Here is a 16,895-nt window from a genome sequence, read left to right on the forward strand (position 1 = left end):
CATTATTTTGGACTTTGATGTAAAGTGCGTACTCATATGGACACTTGATGAAATTTCTTTAGTGTAGCTACTTGTCTATTCAAGCATTCCAGGCTTTTGAAGCTTGCTTTAATCCATAAAGTGTCTTTTTTAGCTTCAAAGCTTTCTCTTCTTTTCCCTCAACTTTATAGCCTTGAGGTGGCTCAATGTGGACTTCTTCCTCCAGTACTCCATTAAGGAAGGCAAATTTCACATCTATTTGATGGATTCCAATTGTTTTGAGCTGCTAATGAAATTATTAATCTAACAGTTTTGAGTCGAGCAACTGGAGCAAATACCTCATCATAGTCAATGCTAACTCTTTGACTATAACCTTTTGCCAATAGTCTTGCCTTGCATCTTTCAACTTCTCCTCTTGCATTCTTCTTGGCTTTGTAAACCTATTTCACACCAATTGCCCTGTGACCTTTTGGAATTGAGACTAGCTCCCATGTGTCGTTCTTATTAATTGCATTAATCTCCTTCCATAGTGCTTTTCCAATTTGGATTCTCCATAGCTTCTCGAAAATGACAATCGGCAAAAAGACAAAACAAAGAAAGAATATCTTGATTTTCAGTTATCTCATAAATTTCTTGTAAGCTTCTAAAGCGCTGAACATTTGAGTTTGAGCTTTTGTCCTTTTGAGAACTTGAAGTTGGCGAAGCTAGTGGAGTAGAAGACTTCTCTCTTGTTTGCAGTGTACTTATTTGCTCTATGTCATTTGTTTCGAAGTAGGGCAAGAAGTTGTAGTCTTCATCATGTCTTCCTCAATCCCATTCTCCTTCTTCATCGGATACTACGTCTCGACTCATGATTGTCTATCCTGTATCTGGATTTCAGAACTTGTAGCCTTTGATATTTGAGTCATAACCGATGAAAATGTATTTTTCACTTTTGTCATCCAACTTGCTTCTTGTTTCATCTGGTATATGCACATGAGCAATGCTTCCAAAGACTCTGAGATGGAAAATCCCAAGTTTCCTTCCACTCCATGCTTCTTGTGGCATTTTCCCAGATATACTTCTTGTTGGAGATCAATTGGATAGGTAGATTGCACATGCTACTGCTTCTGCCCAAAACTCCTTTGGTAGTTTCTTGCTTTTAAGCATATTTCTTGCCATGTTCAAAATTGTTCTGTTCTTTATTTTTGCTCCATTTTGTTGAGGGGATCTCGACACATTCAAGAGTCGACGAATTCCATGATCTTCACAATATTTTTGGAATTCAGTTGATGCAAATTCTCCTCCACAACCAGATCTCATAGTCTTGATCAGTAGACCAGTTTCTTTCTCAACAAGGAGTTTAAATTTCTTGAAGTTTTCAAACACCTTTGATTTATGCTTTAAGAAATATACCCATGTTTTTCTCGAAAAATCATCAATGAAGAGAAGGAAATAGTTACTCTTACCAAGTGAGCTTGGCTTGATCAATCTGTATACATCTGTATATATGAGTTCCAAGGCCTTTGAGCTCTTGAATTTGACTCCTTTGGGAAGCTTTTCTTGAACTGCTTACCAAGTACACATCCTTCGCACACTTGATCAAGGTAGCTTATAGAAGGTAGCCCTCCCACCATGCTCTTCTTAGAGAGTGACTCTAATCCCTAAAAAATGAGATGCCCATATTGAAGATGCCAAAGCCAAGATGTATCTTTCTAACACATCTTGATGCATTTTGCGACGTCATTTTGAATTTGAGTATAAACATTCTATTTTTTGTCATTGGCACTTTACAATCAAATTACTTGCATTATTTCTAATAGAAAGGTTACTATCTTTTAAACGAATGTCATAACCTTTCTCTAAGAGTTGGCTTAGGCTCAAGATATTACTCTCCATATTTGGCACGTAATAAACATATGAAATAAATTGGTAATCACCATTCTTTAACCAGATGAGAATGTTACCTCTTCCTTTTACTTCTACCTTGGATTCATCTCCAAAGGCCACATTACCACTCACTAATTCATCAAGCTCCACGAACATGCTTCTTTCTCCACACATATTGTTGCTTGCCCCAGTGGCCAGGTACTATGCATTATTTTTGCTCCATTCATTGTTCGTGCAAGCCATCAATAAGGTTCCTCATTCTTGACTTCTTTCTTCAATGTAGTTCACCTTCTCTTCAACTTTATATTTTTGGGAGCTCTACACTCGGATGCATAATGACCATACTTCTGACATTTATAGCATTTAATGTTTGATTTATCGTACATTGATCTTGAGTTGCCTTGTCCACAATCTTTTGTTGAGTTCCCTGGTTCTCTTTGGGAGTTATTGTTGTTGTCTTCATTGGGCCTCCAACCACGTCCTTGTCCTTGTCCATGACCTCTTCTTCTTCCTTGATGTCCACCTTGTTCTCGTCCTTGTTCACTTATATTATTAGGACTAATTCCTCCATTAGTCGAATCAACTCGCAACTTGAGCAATTGATCAACAATTCCTTCTCTTCTTTTTCTTTTCTTCATATGCTTGTAATGAACCCATGAGTTGCTCAATGGTCATGATCTCCAAGTCTTTTGTTTCTTTGATTATGGCAATCATTTTGTTTAAACTTTTGATCTAATGATCTTATGTTTTCTCCATGATTTTAACATAATCAATCTTTTCACCATTTCTTTTAAGTTGATTGGCGATAGTTAAGACTCTAGAAAAATAGTCTAATATGGCTTCCCCTTCTTTCATATGAAAAGTTTCAAACTCAGCTCTTAGAGTTTAAAGATATATCTTTTTAATTGGATTTGCTCCCTTGTATGATGTTTGAAGCTTCTCCCATGCTTCTTTCACTGTCTTTGCTTCTGAAATCTTCTCAAAAGCATCATTATCTAATCCTTGATAGATTAGATAGAGAGCCTTCTTGTCTCTCTTTCTTGAGTTCTCAAGCTATATCTTTGCACTTGAGAATGACCACCATCATTCTCTGGTTCAACATATCCTTTCTCTACGATCTCCCACACATCTTGTGAGCCAATGAGAGCCTTCATCTTGATACTCCAATGATCATAGTTGCTCTTGTTGAGTATAGGAACTTGAAATGGAACCATGCTATTGCTTGCCATCTTCTTGAAAAGGATCTTTAGGCTCTGATACCACTTTGTTGGAAAGAAATTTTGGAGGTTGGAGGAAATTTGGAAGAGAGAATTGAGAAAGAGGCGACTAGTGTTATTGGTACTTGAAAAATAGTAAGACATACCTCCTATTTATATTAGTTATCTCCCATAAATCTATGGTTAGGATTTTGCCAATACATTCATGATTTAATGGTTACAAATGTCTCTCTAGAATATTTTATACAGTTACACTTTTTTCTTATATTTTGTAGATAATTCTTCAATCTACTCTAAGCATCTTCTACAAGTAATATCTCTAGAATATTCTAATGTTTGACATTTTCTAGAACTTGGGCTTTTGTTTGGGCTAGCCCCAATTACTTCTAACCTAAAACCAAGTTTATATTTCAACAGGATTATGTACTACTGTGATAAATCTACTGAGATTATTAAAAAGATTTGAAACTTCTTTATCACTCCTGCCAATTCCGTTGATTATGACTTCAGCTTTCACAAGTAAACTCACGTCTTTCTCTGTGTTTATCAAGGAATCCATAAATAAGACATATGTGATTACATACTTGTCCTTATTTGCTACAGGAAAATGCTCAAATGTTATTAGGTTTCGCATCATAAGTTCAAAGCACCATCAATATATAAAAGTGGGATTTCCAAAACCCCATTTTTGAAGCTTATGTCAACCATACATTTGGGATCTTTTGCCTTTTTTATGATGACACCAGCCTCGCAGAGCTCAGTTATGGATGGAGGAGTGATCCTCTTTTCCTGATTCTGGCCATGCTTCTTTTGAAGACAAGGCAAGGGGAAGCAGAAAATCAATGAGCTTAAGAATTTGTTCTTAAATATGATCTTCTCACTATCTTCCTCATGTTTCTTCTTTTGCATATTAGAAGAAGGCATCATAGAGACGACGGGGTAGCTGAAGTGATCGATCAAGTGCTTTGATTTTGTGGCGATGATCACATCAGAAAGTTGATTTATGAAAGAGATGGGGACCTCATGTTTGGGTATTAGGTCAGACAGACGTTGAAGAACAAAGAAAGGAACTTGATTTTCCAACATAATCATATCACTTTCTATATCAAGGAGTCTTGTATAGAAGAATGACATATCTACATTATTTTCAAACTTTGTGAATGCATGTGGATTGCCCCCGTCATAATCTAGTATCATAAACTCCACTACGAAACAACCATGCACAAGCATCATTTCAACAAACTCCTCGTCATTCATGTTTATGGGTTCTGCATAGCAATTTCGAGCTTCTTTAATTCAACTTTGAGTGCTTTTCACCAAATCCTCTAATGATCCGGGTTTCACCCGATCCTCCGATGATTCCATCTTATAAATACGACCTAGAAAGTTAACAAAACCTTGATGCTTATATCGTTCCGTGGCTATCAAATCCTCTCGAGTAGAATGGTGAAAAGGACCGATGGAAATGACTCGAGGGGTATAAACTTTATCATTCATACCACGTAGCTGTTTGGGAACTCGATAGATGCTGAATTCTACATTAACAGGAGGCAGTAGTTCCAGCTTATCTTTTTATGGATATCACAACGTTGCCACAAAGCTGTTCATCAACCTCACTAGTTTCTGACACATTGTAAGATTTTTTGTTTGCTTCATGTATTGCAATCTCATTCTTTCCCATTTTGGACTTGAAACACACCTACGTTTTCAAATCTCTTTCAACAAAGATCGATGCATACGTATTTAACAACTATTTGATTTTTCGTTTTGAAAATTTAATTTATAATAAATACTAGTATTCCTACTTATAAATTTCTTTGTTTTGTCATCTATCATTCGTTTTTAAAATCTAAGCAAAATTTTGAAAACTAAAAAAGTAATTGCTTTTGATAACATTCTTTTCTAAAAATTAAGCTTAAAAATACTACTTTCCACATTAATTCCTTATTTTAATAATCTACCTTTTTAAAAACGTTTAAAAAATCAAGTCAAAATCTCTGAAAATGAAAAGCAGTTCTCAAAAATATCATGTTTGTTTTTTAAATGTGTTTTCAATTAATATAAAACAAATAATAAAATGGTTATCAAATATGCCATAACTTTTTATAGGAAAAAAATTTGGCTAGAATTCAAGTGCTTCCAACATAGATAAAAGTTATTAAAAAGAAATATTGAGAAAATAAACATAATTTTAAAAAATCAAAAGAAAAAAAAAAATCAAATGGCATCTTAAATATCTAACCTTTGTTTCTTTTATTTTATTTATTTTTTAACATCTTCTCAATATTGGCTATTTTATTATGTCCAAATAAGTCTAATTTAAAACATGCATGTTGGTTAAAGTCATGCAATGACTTCCTTGCATATTTGATGATATAAATGTATAAGGTCTCATTCAATTTATATATAAGGAAGCAAACACTGAAATTAAGAAGAAAAAAAGTACCTTAGCTTGTGTGAAAATTGATGGAAGATGTTGGTGGTAAATGAAAATGAGGGAAGAAAATGGAGTAAGGAGAGGGTTTATAACTGCAAGAAATAAAAGGTAATACTATACTTGTGATGGGGTGGCTAACAGACAATAAATTACTCGTGCATGTTTTCTACCATTAACACGTGGGAGTATATAAATTCATTAAAAGAAATTAATCTTTCTTTGATTCTTCATCAATATATATAAACATTCTGCATACAATACTCATCACAATTCAAACCTCTGATTAAACAAAAAATCTTTGAGGCAAAATTCTAGAATGTATCCTTTCTTTTGACACCTTCCCTAAATAATTTGATTGATAACCCATCTAAATAAGTCTCTTTGTTGGATAACACTAATTTTATGTAGAAGCTCACTTTCAATGTGGCGCTCCATTCATTTTCAGGAATGATTAATACATTTTCATGTTTATATTAACAACATAAATACAAGAAAAACAACTACAAATGTATGATAAAATAGAAATGATTATGGAACTTAGCTTCTTGTTCTTGGGCTCTGTTGGATTTATAAAGGAATGGGTGATGGAGTTATTGCATGCAATCATGCGTTGGACATGCTTAAGCTATGTGTTTGTGCCCATGCGTCGGAGGTCATGCGTTTGAATGAAAATGCATTAATCTAGTATGCAATGATCATGCGTTCCTATCACAAGTTTTCTTGCCTTCTCTCCAAGTATAACGAAAACGCAAGTTTCTCGGATAATCCGAGGTTGAACATAGGGACTTGTCACTCAATAATGCTTGTGAAGTCATGCATTTGAGGTGATGAATAAAAGTAAAAAGAGGAAATTTAATGGATATACACACTACTCCTACTCCTAACTAAACAGATAGAGCAATAGGAGACTTGCGATGATAATTGGTAGATACACAACAACCGTTAACGCATATTAATGTTTATTATCTTAAATTGCTCAAGTAATCCCAGCTCGTCGCACTAACGCATCGCACACCTCTTAGTGGTCAGCCGCATGACTATATCTCTATAGTGCATGGTTATGTCGAGCATAAGATTGTGTCTATCTCTAGGGACAATGCATACTTTGCTTTAGTGCATTCCATCTCTTACTTTCTCAGGCAGTTAGACGCGGCTAATTAACTTATAGACAAGCATTGCAATAACCCATAGACAAGCGTTGCTACAGCCTTTCACCAAGCAAAAAGGATTAACTCACTATACTCGCACAACACACACCTCTTGGTGGGTTGCTACATGCGTCCTATCTCTAGGCTACACGATTAAGTATGCGGTCGCCTTTGATAAATAAACGATGAAGGTAAATGATGATAAAGATAAAGATGATGAAGAAAATGGCATTGAAGGGATCAAGATATGCATTGATTACAAAATGTCTTAATATCTTAAGCTAAAATGTAATATAGTATACAAATGTTAGAGGAGAAATGAAGGACTCTAGGTCAAGGCTGTCGGTGGTGTCATGGATGAATAGTGGAGATGTCTCTCTCGAGCTCTATCTCCGGCGAAAGCTTCGGTCATCACTTGGTCTGGTTTGTGGAGATGAAGAATTCTCACTAAAAATCTGGCTCTTGCTCTCATCTGTGATTGCAAACCTCTACCTTGAGGCAGAAGTTCGGATGTCTTGAAATGAAGATCCAAGGGGCTATTTATAGAGTTTAAACACCGACAACTATCATGATTTTGTTATGTCTCATTGCTGCCTTTGTCGCGGTATGAGCAATGTCACATCGTCTTATCTTGTTGATACTCCCAAGGTATGCATCCGAGCTTGATTCAGCTGAAGTATCAATGCGTTTTACCCATCTTGCGATCGCCCTTCTATTATTGTTGTCACTCTGTGGCCGCAATCTCCAATTGATCACCACATTCACTTGATCACCACAACTTCCATGCGATGGGCGCATTCGATCACTGCATGCATTCGTCTATGCGATATCTCGATTTTCAGTGCATGCATTTGTCTGCGATTGCTTATTTCTGACGCATGCGTTTGATTCCTGCGATAGCTACAAAAATAGACACTTTGGCACGGAGTAACGCATAATATTGGGGTCATTGAGAATTTAGGTTCTAATCGACGCAAAACTCAATTTTTAAAAAATTCTAAGTATTATCACCACATTTTCTACTTATTAGCCTTTATAATTCTAAATAAAAGGCTTATAATAATTGACATTTCTGCCAGTTATCACACCCCCAAACCTTGAATCATGCTTGTCCTCAAGCATGCGTTATACTCAAGAAATTCTTAATTCACCTTCCAGCATTTCTTTACGATGACTAGCTTCTCAAAATATAATTTACACACACCTTTGACCATCACCACAATGCTTTCCTCCACTTTGGCTGCTTCTTCAAAAAGATCTTTTTTAAGTTTAAATCTGGCAATCCTTTGCTAAAAAACTTTTTATTCATTCACCGCAATTTAGCGTTTAGCTTTTGAGAACGCGTTCATCAAAATACTTCAAAACTTTGTGATGACTTATTAACATACGACATTGAACCTGGTTACGCCCTTCGTTTTGGTTTACCCCCACGTGTGTCATACGGGCATCCAACTTCGATTGCGTTCCATATTCAACTCAACTCGTCTCGTTTGATTTGGCTTGCGCCGGACAGAGGAGTTGCGCTAATGCACTGATCTTGGCGACTTGCCTTCGTTTTAACTTGCCCCCACGTGTGTCATGCGGGTATCCAACTTCGAGCAAGTGCCTTTCATAGCTTAACTTTTATCAACATGAGTTTCTTCATTGTGTTGAAAGTGGAGTTATTATTCTCAAAAACTTGTTTTTTTTCAAATGATCGCACTGCAATGAACACAATTCTCTGAGACCGCTGCCACCCCCAAACTTAGAGGTTGGCAGCATTCTCACCGCAAAGCTAAAAATAAAATTACAAGAATGCAATAATAAATGTTTGAACAAAGGTTTGCACAAAATAAAACTGAAGACTTTCAAAATTTGAAGAAGCTAATAAAAGTAAAGAATGCCTTACGTTGATTAGTTAGAAGATGCGGTGAACTATATGTACCATCATAGAAACATTGCAAAAACAGAAAAGTATGGTTAAGAAAAGCTTAAAAGAATTGAAAGTTACTACCTATACCAACAAGGTGCACCTTCCTTTTCGGTGGCTCAATCATAAGAACTCGAAAGTTAAGCGTGCTTAACTTGAAGTAATAGGTCGCAGGGGAATGTGTACTATAGAGATATAGTCATGCACGCGGCTAATTAACTTATAGACAGCCTTTCACCAAGCAAAGAGGATTAACTCACTATACTCGTACAACGCACACCTCTCGGTGGATCTCTAGGCTACATGATTAAGTATGCGATCGCCTTGGATGAATGGTGGAGATGTCTCTCTCGAGCTCTATCTCCGGCAAGCTCCGGTCGCAAATTCTAAGTATTATCACTGTAACTTCCATGCGATAGCTCGGTTTTCAGCGCATGCGTTTGTTTGCGATTGCTTATTTCCGACGCATGCGTTTGATTCCTGCGATTGCTACAAAAATAGACACTTTGGCACAGAGTAAAGCATAATATTGGGGTCAGTGAGGATTTAGGTGCTAATCGACGCAAAACTCAATTTTTCGCAAATTCTAAGTATTATCACCGCATTTTCTACTTATTAGCCCTCATAATTCTAAATAAAAGGCTTATAATAACTGGTATTTCTGTTAGTTATCAGGCTCTTTGTTAGATGTTGATCCTTTTATGAAGGGCAAAGATCTCATCGGCCCTTTCTTCATATTGTCACCTTCGACTATTTTTGTTTTTCCTATGTCTATTTCTATTAAAATAAATAGTAACAATATCAGTTCTGACTATCCCTATTATAGTATAGATACCTTACTGATTCATACCCACCAATCATCGCACTCCAAGTCACAAAATTTGACTTGGGCATTTCATCAAACACCTTCCGAGAAGAATTGATCCCACCGGCGCAACAGGAGTACATCTACATATGAACCATAGTATTCTGAACATGAAAATCAGGATCAAACTTAAACTTCACCACCGACCCATGGACCGATTGATCCAAATTCAAAACCTCAAGACCAGCACAAGTCTACAAGACACATGGGTAAGTGAACTTATAGGGCAAAATGTGAAGTCATGGTGTTCAGACCTGTCTGCTCCTTGGTTACTGTTATTGTACCTAATACTTCTTTGCTTTTATTGGTTAAGCTTTATTTTCTTGCCTGTATAATGATGAGTGAATACTAAACTATAATCCTCTCATCTTAAAAACCTATTTTCTCTTTCTGGCATTAGAGCAGAAATGGCTGACGCCTCAACTAAAAACCAAATCGTCGATCCTCCAAAGTCCCTCTCGACTCCTAAAAACAAAGGAGAAACTAGCAAAGTTTTAACCCCAGTCCAAAGCACTTACAAGGTCAGATTTGGCCTTTCCCCTATTGGAACTCCATCCTTTGTTAACCTACTAAATCAAGTGACCACTATCAAACTAGACCAAGGAGACTTTCTTCTATGGCAAAGCAATGTAATACCTAATTTGAAGAGCTACAAACTAGAATGCCATCTTTCTGTAAAAACTCCAGCACTTGAAATGTCCATTATCATTCCACCAAATAATGAGGAAGTTGAAGGATTGTTGTTGCTAAACTATGAGTATGATATTTGGCTTGCTGCAGATCAGTTTCTTGTGGGATGGTTGTATAACTCCATGACACCAAAAGTGGTTGTTCAAGTCATGGGTTATAATGAAGCTAAGTCTTTGTGGGATGCTATCCAGGAGTACTATGGAGTACAATCACAAACACAAGAAGATTTCAATTGGTTGATGTTGCAACAAACAAGAAAGGAAACAATGAAAATGCATGAATACCTAAACACCATGAAAAGGTACTTTGATAACCTTTCTATTGCTAGAGCTCCCATGGATATGAGAAGATTTGTCTTTCATGTTATAGCAAGTCTTGATGAAGAATATAATGTTGTGGTGTGCATCATGTGGGGCAAAGATCTCACGTGGAGTCAAATTCAACTAGAACTAATTGCTTCTGAGCAACGATTTAAGCAACTGGAAAAGTTCAAAAGTGTTGTCACTGTGAATCAAGTTTCTGCTAACTTTGTGAAGTTTGAATCTCAACCAAGGAACTCAAACCAAGGAGCCTCTCACCTAAATCAACCTAGCAGGAGGAATCCTCCATGAAGGAACTCTAATTATAGAGGATCTATGAATAGAAACAGATCATCCAAATTTCATTGTGAAAGAACTCATATATTTACAGTCATACTAAACAAATTATGCATTAAATCAGAAATTACAGTATGCTTTGATTAAATAGAATGGACGGGAGAGACAATACCTTTAAAAAACACTTCTTTAAGATAATCCTCGATCAAGCACGAATGTAACGAGCAAGAACTCGATCTCCCTTAGGCAGCAACGAGCAGCAATTCGATCCTCGAACAACCGGACACAACCACAAGATTACCTTGGTATTCTCGGTGTGAGAATCCAGAAGTGGTGGACTCTGACTTATTTTGGTTGGAGGGAAGATTTAGAGAGAAGGAGGAGACGACTGAGTAAACGAATGAACTATCGTGTAGTAGATGAAGTCTATTGTATAGACTTGATCCTCGATCGTTTAGATAAGAACACTATCGTATTGTTTCTCAATGCTATCGTGTAGTCACTCGATAGTTAATAATATCAGTCATGTGAGACTTTGAAATCAAATTTCATTTTATCCCACAATTGCCATCAAACCGTGTAACCACCCACTAAAGTTGGTTATTGAGAAAAAGAAATTTAATTATCAAATAATTAATAAATTATAAATAAATATGATAACTAACTTATCATATTATATTTATAACCTATAGTTTTAATATTACATCATATACAATGTAAACCATAGTTCTTTTTCTATTTTATGGTATTTAATATAAATCATATTTATACTAAAAATAACTATGAATCTAATTCATAGAAATTATATTTGAATCACATTCAAACATTAGTTCCTCAAATCAAACAATAATGTATCAAATACATTAGATCAATTATCTCATATATAATTAAATTAATTTAATTATATCATATATAATCAAATTCCCTCTTATTAATTTGAACATTTCAAAATAACCTAAAAACTGATTCTCAATTTGAATCCATTGAGCTACCAAGGAGACATTATGGATCTGTAGCTTGAAACTTCAATGGTACATGAATAACTGACTAAGCTCTTTAATCACGATATTCACCATCCGTTAACTGTCGAGCACTCCACTAAAGATCGACAACTACATTCTTCGCACTACAGATATACTCCTATGTCCATTGGATATAACCAATCAATAGTACGATGATCTTTCACAAATTGCTCGTAAGTATAATTGGGCCAAATTACCGTTTTGCCCTTGTAGTTGCAGCTAATTTCTTAAGTACCACTGATCCCTCTAATGAATAATAGATCATAGTTCCACTATGACTAAACCCTTCTCGGACTAAGAGAGGATGTGGTGCCACATTGTTCAAGTCCCGGAATCAGCTCTTAAAGGAGTAATTTTTCTACTTACATCTGCTTCGGGGAATGAACGAATTCCATCTTGTGTAGATGAGTTCCCAGCTCCCCAATCAGATGAATCCCTAAAATGGTAAGCTTGTTGAGTCGACGATCTGGCCACTCTCACCCCTACAAATCAAAGGACCGCCCTCATAGGCAGGAGTTCACAACTCACTCAGGATTAATGTCATGTTACCTATAGTCATCCTAGTGAAATGAAAGTCTTAATTATGAATGGCGTTATATAACGCAACTAAACATTTCGTGGTCTGGTCTAATACAAACTCATTTGTATAGAATATCCCCGCTTGCATGTCTAATACACAAATAATCAAGATTAGATCATTTGTAGCACTTTACAACATTTGTAACACCTACAAAGCAGGCCATACTCGTAGTGTCACCAGGATAAGGTATCCCTCCTTATCCATATACTACAGACCATTTAGGTTATCACTTAAAACACAATCCACTTGTATGTTTTCACATACATGTTTAAGTTACAATGATAACCATGGATCTTAGTTTTTTGGTTTGTGATTAATGTAACTAAAGTATCAAATATTTCGTAGACTGAAGTGAATAAAATATTATATATTATAAATCACAAAATATTTATTCATACAAATGTTTACAAACTATAGAACCCTACGAGATTTAGGGCATCAACCCCAACACCCCCAACAGAGGAAGAAGAAACAATAAAGGAAGAGGAGGAAACACTTCTCAACAGCAAATAAACTTTGAACAGACACTCCTACAACTCTAATGGCATTTCCAGAAACTCTACAAGATCCATCATGGTATATTGACAATGGAGCTAGGAATCATGTCACTGCTGATTTGGGAAAACTCTCTCTGAAAGGTAAGCACTCTTTTATCATAAACATTATAGTTGGTGATGGTTTAAAGATACCTATTACTGATGTTGGGACTGCTTATATTCAAACATTAAATGGTAAGTTACTTCTTAAGGATGTTTTTGTTGTTTCTTTAATGAAAAAGAATCTTCTTAGCATCTCTGAACTAACCCAAGATAACGATGTGATAGTAAAGTTTCATGATTTGTTTTGTTATGTAAAGGAAAGAAAGTCCAAGGAAGTGTGCCTGGTAGGCTGACATGACCATGGTTTGTATCGTCGGTGGGAGTAAATGAAGTCTTAGTCCACATATCTAAAAATAAAGAAGCTAAAGACCAAGTTTACATGGCAGTAACCTCTACCGTGAAGACCCCAAGCAAAAATGGAAAAAAGATTTGATTTCTTTTGTCAGTTATGTTTTGTTAATCTGTACTTTGGATGTTTGGCACCTTAGTGAATCAAATCTTTCAAATGTAATGCTTCTGTTAAAAGTCTTTTTGTGAGGCTTGTAAATTTGGAAAATCCCACAAATTACCTTTCAACTTGTCTGATTCAAGAGCTGCAAAACCATTAGATCTCATTCACATTGACTTATGGGGTCCAACCCCAGTTAAATCTACACATGATTATAGTTACTACATTGCTTGTTTAGATGATCACACTTGATTCACTTAGATTTATCCTCTAAATTCCAAAGGAGAAGCGTGTGGGACATTCAAACAATTACTCAAGTAGAAAAATAGTATGGTAGCTCTATCAAAACTGTGAGGTGTGACAATGGAGGTGAATTCAAAACTCTTCTTCAATACAAGAAAGAACATGGCATATAAATTCAGTTGTCCTGCCCGTAAACCTCAATTTAAAATAATCGTATTGAACGAAAGCATCACCACATAGTCGAAACCAACCTTGCTCCACCCAAGCCAAAATACCTTTACATTATTGGTGGGAAGCTTTTAACAATGCAGTGTATCTCGTCAATCAAATGTCATATCCAACCCATCAATAATCTGTCAACATATTTTCTTTTCCAAGCAAGGGAACCAAATTTTAAAAGTCTAAGGGCTCTTGGATTAACTTGCTACCTGTGCCTTCGTCCATATCAGCAGAATAAATTTGAATTTCACACTGAGAAATACGTGTTTCTTAGCTAAAACTTGTATCACAAAGGTTATTAGTGAAGGAATCGGATTCCTCAACGACAGCGACATGTGCTTTCAAAATAAGTTTTGGAAAATGTGAAAAATAGAGAAACATATAAAATAGGATAAACATAAATGAGTAAGCATGTTGTATATGGAAGAAAACATACTTTGGAAGACCTTCTTCAATGTTTTCCTCTGCACGAACTCCTTGAAGACTTTCTTCAAGAATTACTTCTCCACGATCTCACGAACAGCCATGAACAGGGACACCATTACTTGGAAATCTTGCTACTCTCTAACAAGAATCAAGATGGCATCATCTTACTTTTGGAGAAGTGAAGAACAACTTCACAGAGGGATTTTCTGTAAAGTTATTCTTGAAAGAAAGATTTCTTGTGTGAGACATTAGTGTGTTCAAACAACAACTACCTTATATCTTCAACATGATTCCATGAATAAGCTTGAGAGGGAGAGGAGAATTATTTCACAGAAGTTATAACTCCCATGTATATGTTAGATAACTCCCTAACTCAAATTTATTTTATTTATATATTAAATCTCATTAATATATAATTTAAATAAATAAATAACACTGAATTGATGAATGAATAAATTAAACATCATATATTTAACTTAAGTTATATTTGAATCACATTCAAATATAATCCTCTTTCATAATCTATAGTTTAAATATGAATCTCATTCATATTTATTTTTTATATGAATCTTATTCATATAAACAATTTTTGAATCTTATTCAAATATATCTCTTTCTCATGTAACCTATAATTTTAGTATAAATCTCATACATATTAAATTAACCTATAATTTTAATATAAATATCATTCAAATTAATTTTATCCTATAGTTTTATATGAATCTCATTCATATAAATAATATTTTAATCTTATTTAAATATTTATTTTTCTCATATAATAAAGTATAATTTTGAATCTTATTCAAAATTAACTTTATATTATAATGTAACTATATATATTAAATATATTAATTGTATCTTATACAATTAATTCTTTTATTTAATTTGAACAATTCAAATTATCCAAAATTAATTTATTCGTGTTTTTACCTTCGGTGAGCTAGCAATGGGACTTTATAGACCTACACATTAGAAGCTCCAATGATACGAGATTAATTAATTAAACTCTTTAAATAAATTAATCAACATTCATTAAGTGCAGGTTGCTCCATTAAAGACCCACAACTACACTTTGCGTACTGTAGATATATTTTTGTGTCCATGGATATAATCAATCAAGAGTAAGTTAATCCTTCACAAATCGCTCGTAATTGCAGTTGGGTCAAATTACCATTTTACCCATATAATTACATCTAACTCTTTAAGTCCCACTGATCCTAAACAAATTGTTTATTAGAGAGAGATCCCCCATTGTTTAAGACCCGAAGTCAACACTTAATGGAGCAATTCATCTACTTACCCTAAAAAGGGGAAGAAGTGAATTTCATCTTGTGTAGTTATGTTCCCAACTCCCTACTCGAAAAAATTTACAAAATGGTAGGCTTATTGAGCTAGTGAGTTTGGTCATTCTCACCCATACAGATCGAAAGATTGCTCTCATAGACAAGAGTTCATAACTTTCTCAGGATTAAAGTTGAGTCACCTATGGTCATCCTATGAAATGTTAATCTCTTCAATCAACAGTGTTATAAAGAGAGATTAATAATTTTGCGGTCCGATCTTATACAAACTCTTTGTATAGGATACCTTCATTCACATGTCTCGACATAAACGATTAGGATCAAATCGTCTATAAAACTTTACAACTATTGTGACAATTACAAACTGGGCCATATCCATAGTGTCACCAGGATAAGACACCCAACCTTATCCATGTACTACAGACTATTTAGGTTATCAATCACATACATGTTTAAGTTATATAAAATAACCTTTGATCTTTCTATAATGGATTATTGCACATATAAAATAATCAACCATTATTGCAAATAACAAATAACTACGAGGATATAAGGTATACATCCCAACAATCTCTCACTTGCACTAAAGCTGGTGAGACATAAGCCGGTGAAACATGTATCCTAGGTCATGCCTTCCCACTTGCTCTAGTGCAGAGATATGTCTCGTAATCCTAGACATTCTAGAAGATCATTTCACACTTTAGCCTAGATAATCCTTTTATATAATTCGAATTGTTATGTCAACAAACACCATCTGGTCACCATCAATATGTTTCTCTCATTCTATTTTATTCCTACAACTTGATGTTTACAAATATCCTCAAACTTAGTCCTTGCACAACATTATCTCATAAAGTGGATAGACTAATTTATATCTTAAACAACTTTCAAATATTTAAGGATAACAACGCAAACTATTGCATAGTAATAAAAAAAAATGGTGCATTGTAGTCAAAATTACACCACTTAGGAAAAAACATGAATTTCTCTAAATCCTGTATGAGACAATGTATCTTGTAAAAGATCAAATCTTAAACTTATGCACCAACATCTCATTATTTATAAGTTTTAATTTTAAAATCAATGGTCATACCATTGTTTTAAACGATTTAACTAACCAATTGTATATTAAATATTAATTAAGCTTCATGTAACATTTACACCTCTTAACACTTGAGGTGTCTTAGGAAACTTTTCATTTGGTTATATCAACTTCATTATAGAATAGTACACTATCATTCCATTTCAAGCTATTGCATCAAACATTAAACAACAATTTTATAAATGTGAGATGTATGAGACAACTTAACACCATGTCCTTAACATCTCTATATGGACATTTAATAT

General features: G+C 34.8%; 2 pseudogenes; both read right to left on the bottom strand.

Moving 5' to 3' along the window:
* Nucleotides 1-1,445: 1,445 nt before the first annotated feature.
* LOC120076139 (uncharacterized) lies at nucleotides 1,446-3,125 on the bottom strand (annotated as a pseudogene).
* Nucleotides 3,126-3,698: 573 nt separating this feature from the next.
* Nucleotides 3,699-4,746, bottom strand: LOC120076140 (uncharacterized; annotated as a pseudogene).
* Nucleotides 4,747-16,895: the final 12,149 nt, after the last annotated feature.

This window comes from Benincasa hispida, chromosome 4 (assembly GCF_027475165.1).
Source record: "Benincasa hispida cultivar pf3 chromosome 4, pf3_genome.v1.1, whole genome shotgun sequence".
In the NCBI taxonomy this organism is placed as follows: domain Eukaryota; kingdom Viridiplantae; phylum Streptophyta; class Magnoliopsida; order Cucurbitales; family Cucurbitaceae; genus Benincasa; species Benincasa hispida.